At 51.8% G+C, this 9,141-nt stretch overlaps 1 non-coding gene across 1 annotated transcript; it reads right to left on the bottom strand.

The window, feature by feature from the left end:
- Positions 1–4,580: 4,580 nt before the first annotated feature.
- Positions 4,581–4,722, bottom strand: LOC144102855 (U4 spliceosomal RNA). The gene has a single exon (XR_013308237.1). It is a non-coding gene; the product is annotated as a U4 spliceosomal RNA (small nuclear RNA).
- Positions 4,723–9,141: the final 4,419 nt, after the last annotated feature.

Raw genomic sequence — 9,141 nt, 5'->3', positions numbered from 1 at the left:
CCAGAACTAAACCACCGCCAATTTTTCCTTCCTCCATAGCATGCATGTCTAGATTGTGCGCCCCAGCTGTGAGTTTTTTGCTTCATTCGCCACAGAGTTTTTCTAGCCGACCGTACGCTTGCTGCGAAATAGTGACCGGTATCCAGTTAAGCGACTGTGCAGAAGTCTAGGAATGCTTTTAAAGGAGGAAAGTGTGTGCGTAAGAGATGGCACCAGGCTATACTGGTACGATCCGCGCTCAACCGAGTACTGTCATCGTTTCGTCAGGTATCGACCTCCGCTCCCATTTCTAAGAAACTCGCATTTGCGATTACATTAGTTGTCGAGACTGCTGAACTACGCAACTCGACACTGTTATTCTACACATAGGGAGACATCGGAGGCTACCTCGCTGCTTTCGGCGAACAAAATGGGGCGTCTGTGGGACGCACCTTGTGAATGTGGGCATGCTTGCTTGGACGCCAGAATGTACTGTGCGCAAAAAAACAGAAGAGAAACAAGGTGCCTGTATGTAAGAGTCCGCAACCCTGACAACTTTTCAGGAAGACACATTGTGTGGAAGCGCCACAATGAGGACGACTCTAGCGTCATCCTGAAAGCAACCAAGATTACTCCTCCACATTCCCTACGACAAGTGTGTTTGGCAGAAAGAATTAAGGGTCCCGTACGTATAGCCAACTCCTGGTGGTACCTATCACTCTAACACCCAAGAGAACCAGAACCCGTAATGAATTTCGCAAGTGTTCATCACAAGCAAGCTAAAGGAGAAGAGAAAAGGGAAGTTGTACGGTCTCCAAAACTATGGCGCTATTTATATCAAATATACCTGAAACTCTGACAAAAAAAAACAGCACCCCTTGCATTTTCTGCTTTGTGCTGAGTAAATTCCAGAAACTAGCAGCCTCTGGGGAACTGAGCTCACTTGAAGGCCAGAATACTGTTCTGGTCACAGTGATCAACGTGAGCGATTTGTGGCAGCAAACCAGCAAATTGATGCATAATAAAATGGTTCACAGCTGTTGTGCTACCCTTACATCAATCCTTTCCGGCCCATTTAGCAGATTCAGTAAATGCTAGTAGTGCCAAAACAAGCATACAAACAGTCCAAAGAAGAAAGATCCACACTATGGTCACCAGCGCTGTACGACGGACCTCCTGGACATTTTAAGCTTGCTGAATTGCTTAACGGGACTCTGCGGTTCTCTCTGAGGATTATATATGCTCCTCGTTTACGTAACTTCATCAATTTTTGTGAAGTCAAGTACTTGTGCCGTGTTCAAATAAAGACACCAACAAAGAAAGAATAAAACGAATTTAAATCAAATAATTCTACAGTACAGAAATCTATAAGCGCGTTCTTTGCTGCAAAACTTCTAATAAAATAAAGTTCGCCGCAGGTCATGTGCACAGCGTTCCAGATGTCGCACTAACAAACGGCTATCTGGACAAAGACGACAGTCACACGTTCAGGAGAGTCTCCCGGTGGGGGGGAGGGGGGGGGAGGGGGTCCAAAAAAAATAAACTCGAACAAGTTGGCCATACGGGACAGCGTTTTCAATCATAAAAAAAGATGTTCTAAAATGGGGTACAGGTTTCGTATCGGAAATAACTTTTAGCGCGTTCGCTACAGTTCGATCCACCGGGCAATATATAAAACCACGTACCGCAATCCTGCGGAAGCAGTGCACATCACGAAATCCGTGTAGTGTCAGTGCAGCACAGTCACACTCATGCACAAAAACACTTGGCAATGGACTCAGGGTCTCAGTTCCTTGCTCGAAACCACAGCACTGACTATACGCACCACAGTATCCGCTTGAACAAAGCACGCACGTCGAGTTGCAGCTGGTGATAGCCTCTACAGCGTACGGAAGAACAGAGCAGTGGATGAGAGGATGAACAATGTAAAGTGTTCCACGTGCGCTTCGCGTCGTTATGGGCCGTCGAGATCGAGACGGACACCACTTGGACAGATCGAAATTCGCGAAGCGGTCCAGAGGAGTTCGGGACCTAAAGTGCCAACCGACTGGAATCGGAATGCGTGGAATCGGGAAGCCAAAGCGACTCGATGCTTCCTTCTGATCTTGCGGACACATGGTGAAGACTATACGTTGTATAGTTTAGGATGCTGGACGTTTCTGGCAACGCTTACAATGTGGCTCGGACAACCTTCGCACACCGGCCGATGATAAATAAAAAAAATCCGTGACTCCGCGGACCTGGAAGACAGCAGCACGAACGAGCGCATGGCCAACACTTAACATTTAGGATAGCGTTCATCGTGAGTTGCCCGTCCCTGTATATTACGGGTGCATCTTGCTGCATCTTCGTAGCCAGGCCGATGGGAAATGCTACAGGTAGGGTGTACTATACGCACCGAATGCTTTGTGAGAACGACGAAAGATGACGTGGCCTTTGGGTTTTCACGCTGGCAATGCGCACGGGACGTGGAAGAAGCAGTGATCTCTGGTCACCCGTCATCACGTTTCCTTCGTCCATATCTTTCCCCCATGTCGTCTGTCTCGAGGAAAACTGGAGTAAGCGTTCATTCGCTGCGCCGAAAACACGCAGCTTTGGAGCAACTCTAGAAGGGCGTCCATTTGGACACCGTTCGGCATTCTGAGGCAGTACTGCTTTCCTTCTAGAGACAGTCACGGCGATGTTGACGTCGCTACGCACGCCCATCCAGCAGACAGCGCACTCTTTACGACCAAGCACAATCTCTGCTTCGGTTCCAAGGACGCAGACGACGCTGATCTTAAAGTTCGCAAACAATTTCCGCTCAAGTATGCATGCCCTTCGGGTTGCGTGAACATTCCCGGACTTGTCAGACTTCGTTCCAAATTATCCTGGAACAGAGTTTACGCGCATATTACGCAACGTCGTCTTGTATCAAGCTGGATATTAAAGATGCACGCCTGGTACGGCTGGGTAGAACTCGCAGAGACGTCCTGTTCTGCGCTTAGGGCTTTGAGGCGCCTGCTGGGACAATCTGCAACGACGTTGCAGTCTTAAAACTCGTGCTCTTTCCTCTCACGTCATGACGGAGGGGGAGGTCACGACGACGCCGAGGGCGCCACGACCGGAGCCGCTGTGTGCGACGTCCTGTTGCCACCTGGTAGCCGAACCTGTCTCCCATCGCGTTGCCGAACGTTTTCTTTGTATTGAATGAGCGCGGCTGTTCGGCAAGCCTCGCCCCATTAAACGGCTTTGCTTCCCGCGTCCTGCTACGTTTGTCGGTGACAATATCTTGGGTCCAAATAGGACGCGTAGCAGATATGAAATCAGAAAAGCGAGGCAGCGCGCACACACGCGCTTATATACTCCTCGGCTTCTTGCTCCTCCTCTTTTATATGACGTCACCTACAGCAGGGACACCAGCGGCTATTACACCAACTATCTCGACTTTGACCTTATGGACCACCTTGGTGTCAAACCTGACTACCACCAATTCTGCTCATGGTTTTACACTGCTCATGGTTTGAATCTCTACCTACATTCAAGGTTAAACTTGCGGCCCCGCTGACGGCTCGAAAAACTTGCGTAGTTGAGCTTAGCGCTTCAAAAATTCGTCGGACACTTAAAACTGCTTACGTGTGGGAATGCAAAACCATTACAGTCCCTGGGCGCGTATGACACCACCCGGAAGCCTGTAAAAGGAACGGTTGCATTACAATTTTGGCACGAAAGTCTGGAAAGGCGTACGACTGAAGGTGCATGTACCGCCGGTTCGAATGCCTGTCGCAAGCTAGGAACGCTGTACGACTAACGGCTTGCTGCATCAGTTTTGGCACGTAAGTATGGGAAGGCATACAATTGAAGGTGCAATGTCGTCGGTTCGAATCCCTGTCAAAAGCTAGACTCCAACTTGACTAGTACATGTAAGCTATAAGCAACGGGAAATCATTTGGCACCACCGGGAACGCTGTTCGACCAACGGTTGCGCCACAATTTCAGTACGATGTATAGGATTGGCTGAAGTGGCGGCGCTTGGGTTGCTCTGTGCGCCGTACGGCCGCTTGATGACGTCAGTTCCTTGCCATCGCTGGGATTTTCTGCAGCATCTGCGAGTACGTACAAGTAATGCTTTCGCATTAAAACTAGAGGGGGCACTTGAGCTCAGTCTTAAGGATACGGCGCGATAGAATTAGCGGGCCAACGCCCATATATGCGGAACTGGTCATTCTCTACTGTGCGTTGTGCAGCGGTTAAGCGATGCCCCACCGCCCTGAGATGGCGGCCACTGATGCGACCTGAGAGCCCCAGGTTGCAACGAAGGTTGTGATAACGTCACAAGGTCACGTTTAGAGTGCTTTTATAGGGGCTCTTCACGATTCGGATCCAGTGTTCACGTATGGCAACTGTTTGAAGAGAGGTTATATCCATAAATGCGGAATTCATCATTGCCTCTCCAACAATAAAATTTTTCTCTCTCTCATTGCCAAGTTATGCGCCATTGGGTTACAATCCCTGTCGCTCTTCCCAAGAAGCCTCCCACGATAGCACTGCAAGCGCTAGCGCACCTTAAAATTATTATTGGTAGCACTACAACAATTCTTTCTTTTGATTAGGTTGATTTGGCCCCGGAGGGCCATCCAAAAATTGCCTCGGCCGACGGTATTTCACGTCGTCCGGGCGGGGCATTGGGAAAAGTTTTCAACTAGCAATAGTCGCTCCTCAGTCGAGACTTCATGGGATGCGACACTGCCTCTGCGCAAAGCTGACACTGCACTGGACAGTGCCGAAAGCCCTCCGCGCCATACCTCCTTCTTGCGCTGGTTTACAGTGTGGCTTAAGCAAAGAAAAAGCAGTCACACCAGTAGCTAATTCGGAATACGCACTGCACGAAAGATTGGTCGTGTGTATGCAGTAGCAGCTTTTAATTTGAATCGAGGCAAGAACTCTTCTGTGAAGCATGTTTCTCTGTTCGTCACGCAACATTCGAACACTCTCCAGCTGCCACTGACAGCGTGACATGTGATGGCATGCGTCATCTTTGCCCTCAACTCTCCTCCTTTCCCAAATGATATTCCTGAGCCCCGTGCGCCTCAGCCACGCGACCGCGTGACCACCTGGCCACCTGCGAACAAACACGCATCCAAATACCCAATTGTGTAGCTTCCATTCGGAGGATTGGCTGGTTGGTAACAACTTTATTTAAGGTCCTGCAGAGCTTTCGCCGACAGGGCGTTAGGTGTCCCACGTGGGGACGTCGAGGTGATGCTTCGCCGTCGCCTCGCGGGCCTGCTGGACGGCCCAGAGTTGGTCACCAAGACTGGGGCTGCACAAAGCAGCGGCCTACCTCGGCGGGAGGGTTCCGGAGTTAGCACCGTCAGGGTTTTTGCTACAGTCCCTGAGCATGTGGGTTAAAGTGGCGATAACCGTGTGGCAGACCTTGCATATATTTGTCGGGTATGTGCCGGGGTATAGAGCCTGTGGTATCGTTCAGTGTTGGGGTACGTGAGCGTCTGCGTTTGTCTGAAGGCCACCGCGTGCGCCATGTCCAGCTTGTCGCTGGGCGGAGGGAAGGTTCGGTGGGCCGGCAGAGGGCTTTGGTAATTTCTTTGCAGCTGGTCAAGCGGTCTTTGGTGCTGTCCCATGGACGACGGTCGCCGGCGCGGTTCGCGAGCTCGCGCGCCTTGGCGTGTGCCGCCTCGTATCGGTTGCGATATGTCTTCGATACTTCTCTATGTGCGCCGGGAACCTCTGAATTCTTGTTTGAAAATCTACCTCCCGCTGGACTTCTCGATTGCTCAGTACTCGGGCCGCGCTCTGTGAGATCGATCTTTTGGCGAAGTTTCGGACCGTTTGTCGCGAGCCGCAAAGAACTGTGGTGCACGTCGGATCCGTGAGGGCGAGTGCCACCGCCGCTTCCTCCGCTTCTTCTGCGCGCTCGCACGCTACACTTGCAGTTATGCGCGTTTTGCCACTCGAATCGACGATCGCAACCGCGAATCGCGAGCGTTCTGCGTATTCTGCGGTGTCAACGAAACTTGTCCCCGTTTCGTCTCCGTGGCTGTGTAGGAGAGTTCTTGCCCTGGCTACTCTTTTTTCCCGGTTGTGTTCCGGGTGGACGTTTCGTAAAATCGGGTCGACTCTTATTGTTTTTCTGATCGCGTTCTGAACGGCGTCTTTGTGGCCTTGTGCGTTGTAACGGATGCCGAGACTTTCCATGATCTGGCGTCCTGCTCTCGTGCCCGCTAATCTTTCTAATTGTGAAGGTCGCTGCTCCTTGGCGATTTCGCTAAGTGTGTTGTGAAGCCCGAGCTGGAGCAATCGGTGCGTGCTGGTGGACTCGGGTAGACCAAGTGCTATCTTGTACACCCTGCGGATGAGGACATTGATCTTGGCTTCTTGTCCCTTGTCCCAGTTGTGGAATGCCGCGACGTACGCAGTATGGCTCATGACGAAAGAGTGTATGAGTCGCGTGATACTCGCCTCCCTCATTCCGTTTGTTCTGCTAGTGACCCTTTTGATTATTCGCATGGCGTTAACCGTCTTGTGCTTTAATTTAGTGATCGTTTCGCCATTGACGCCGTTGGCCTCGATTATCATGCCGAGGACCCTAATTCTGTGCACTATTGGGATGGTTGCTTCGTTGTTCGTGCGTAGCCTGATCTCTTCGTATTCTCGTCTAGTCGTTGCCGCATTCCGACCGCCCCCGGGTGGTCTGCCCCTCTGCGTGGGGCGGTAGAGTAGGAGTTCCGACTTTTACGGCGAGCGTCGTAATGCCGTACCCACAAGGTATTCCTCTATTGTCTCGATTGATAGCTGCAATGCCGTTTCGATGTGACCGTCGCTGCCTTCGTGCACCCAGAGGGTTATGTCGTCGGCGTATATGGTGTGCTGGACGTCTTAGAGTTCTTGTAGCTTTTCTGCTAGCCGGATCATGACCAGGTTGAAGAGCGTGGGCGAGATGACGAAGCTTTGCGGGGTGCTGGCGCTTCACAGCGTTTGCTCTTCTAGCTGGAGGTCCCCTGCCACTAAAACAGCTCGCCTGTCTGTCAAGAAATCTTTAACGTTGTTGTACGAGCGTACACCTAGGTTTTGCCGCGGTATCTGGAGTAAGATCTCTGAGTGCGCGATTCTGTCGAACGCGCATTCAAACCCGAGGCCGAGAGTTGCTCTGGTGCCACTCGTCGTGCCGTCAAGCACCTTGTGCTTCAGTTGTATCATTCCGTCTTGCGTGGACAATTGTGGGCGGATTCCTATGATGGATGGTGTGTATGCCCCTTTCTGCTCTATGTGGGCTTGCCCGCGGTTAAGCAGTGCGTGCTCCATGGTCTTGGGAAAACGCACGACATTAGAGAAATTGGGCGAAACTTGTCGAGGCTCGGCGGTTTTCCGGGTTTCGGGATTAGTATCGTTCTCGCAGTTTTCCACTGTTGCGGGAGGCTGCCGCGCTGCCAGCAGTCATTGATGAATGCCGTTAACTGTTCCACGGATCGGTCGTAGAGATTCTTCACTACGCGATTCGACACCTCGTCAGGGCCCGGGGCCGATCTGCTGTGGAGGTTGTGCAGCGCCGTCCTGATCTCTTCTGCGCCAAACTCCTTATCCAGTTCTTCAACCGGGTCCCCCTCATATCGGCCGTGTTGTGCGGTCGAAGTGTGCGGCCAGTACTTCGCTCGTAACCGGACGGTCACTGCATCTTCACCGTTATTCTCGAGCTCCTTGTGTAGTAAACGTGCGAGGGAGTTCCTCTGGCGGGACTTGGTCTTCGTTTCGTCCAACAGATGCCTGAGCAGGTTCCACGATTTCTCGTTCTGTAGTTTGCCGTCGACTGCATCGCATATCTCTTCCCATTGCTGGCGGTTGAGCGTTCGGCAGTGCTCCTCGATGTTGCGGTCGATCTCTGCTATTTTCTTTCTCAGTCTCCGATTGAGTCTCTGTCCCTTCCACCTTGTCATGACCTAGTTCTTCGCCTCGATGAGATGCGCCAGGCGGCTGTCCATCTCGTCAGCTTCAAGCTTGGTTTCGACGGTGTTGGTTGACGCTTTGGCGTCTGCAACCAGCGAGCGGGCCCAGGTTTCGATGTCCGTGATCGTATCTTCTGAAGACTGTTGGTCTTGTTTCTTTCTGAAATCTTCCCAATCGTTCCATTTGAATTTTCGCTTACTGCCCTGCGCCTTGTCCGGAGTGTGTACGTGTATTTCAACGATCATGTGGTCGCTCCCCAGGTCGGTCGACGTGTTTTTCCACGTGGTGGGCGTCGCCCCGATGAGTGAAAATATTTTAATGGTGGTGGTGAAAATATTTTACTGAATTTAATTAGGAGGTTGTAGCGGCGATTGACGATCTCAGTCCGGAACCCCATTGGCATAGGCTGCTGTCCGGGTACTTGCGATTAGTTCTCTTCAGTTCAGGATACTGTCCTTGCCGGGTTTAAATGGCAGTTTTGCCTAGTCTATCTCGACGACGTGGTGGTTTTCGCAGGCTCGTTTAGTCAACATCTTGAACGCCTGCGGACAGTCCTCGAAGCCCTTCGTTCAGCTAACCTCACACTGAAGCCCTAGAAATGCCATTTCGATTACCAGGAGCTGAAATTTCTCGGCCATGTCGTCAGCGTCGCCGGCGTGAAGCCCGACCCCGACAAGCTTCCAGCGGTTGCGGAATTTCCACTCCCACGTGACAAGAAAGCTGTTCGGCATTTCCTAGGGCTCTGCAGTTACTACCAGCGTTTTATCGAAAATTTCGCGACCTCGCGGAACCGCTGACTCGCCTCACCCGCGATGCCACACCTTTTGTTTGATCCCGCGAGCAAGACGTGGCTTTCGCCGAGCTCCGCCTGCGTCTCCAAACGCCACCCGTTCTTAGCCATTTTGATCAGCGGGGTGACACTGGAATGCACACCGACGCCAGCAACATCGGCCTCGGCGCGGTTCTCGTGCAGTGCCAGGATGGCGTTGAACGAGTCATTGCTTATGCAAGCCGCTCTCTGTCGCGTGCAGACTAACTATTCCACGACTGAAAAAAATGCCTCGCCATTATTTGGACTGCTGCGAAATTTCGCCCCTATCTTTATGGTCGCCCTTTCAAAGTGGTCAGTGATCATCACTCCTTGTGTTGGTTGGCAACCTGCGTGACCCGTCTGGACGCCTGGCGCGATGGAGCCTTCGCCTGCAGGAGTTTGACATCACC

The sequence above is a fragment of the Amblyomma americanum genome, chromosome 8 (assembly GCF_052857255.1).
Source record: "Amblyomma americanum isolate KBUSLIRL-KWMA chromosome 8, ASM5285725v1, whole genome shotgun sequence".
Lineage (NCBI taxonomy): Eukaryota > Metazoa > Arthropoda > Arachnida > Ixodida > Ixodidae > Amblyomma > Amblyomma americanum.
Note: the sequence above shows the minus strand (reverse complement) of the source record. Positions and strands in the feature narration are given on the sequence as shown.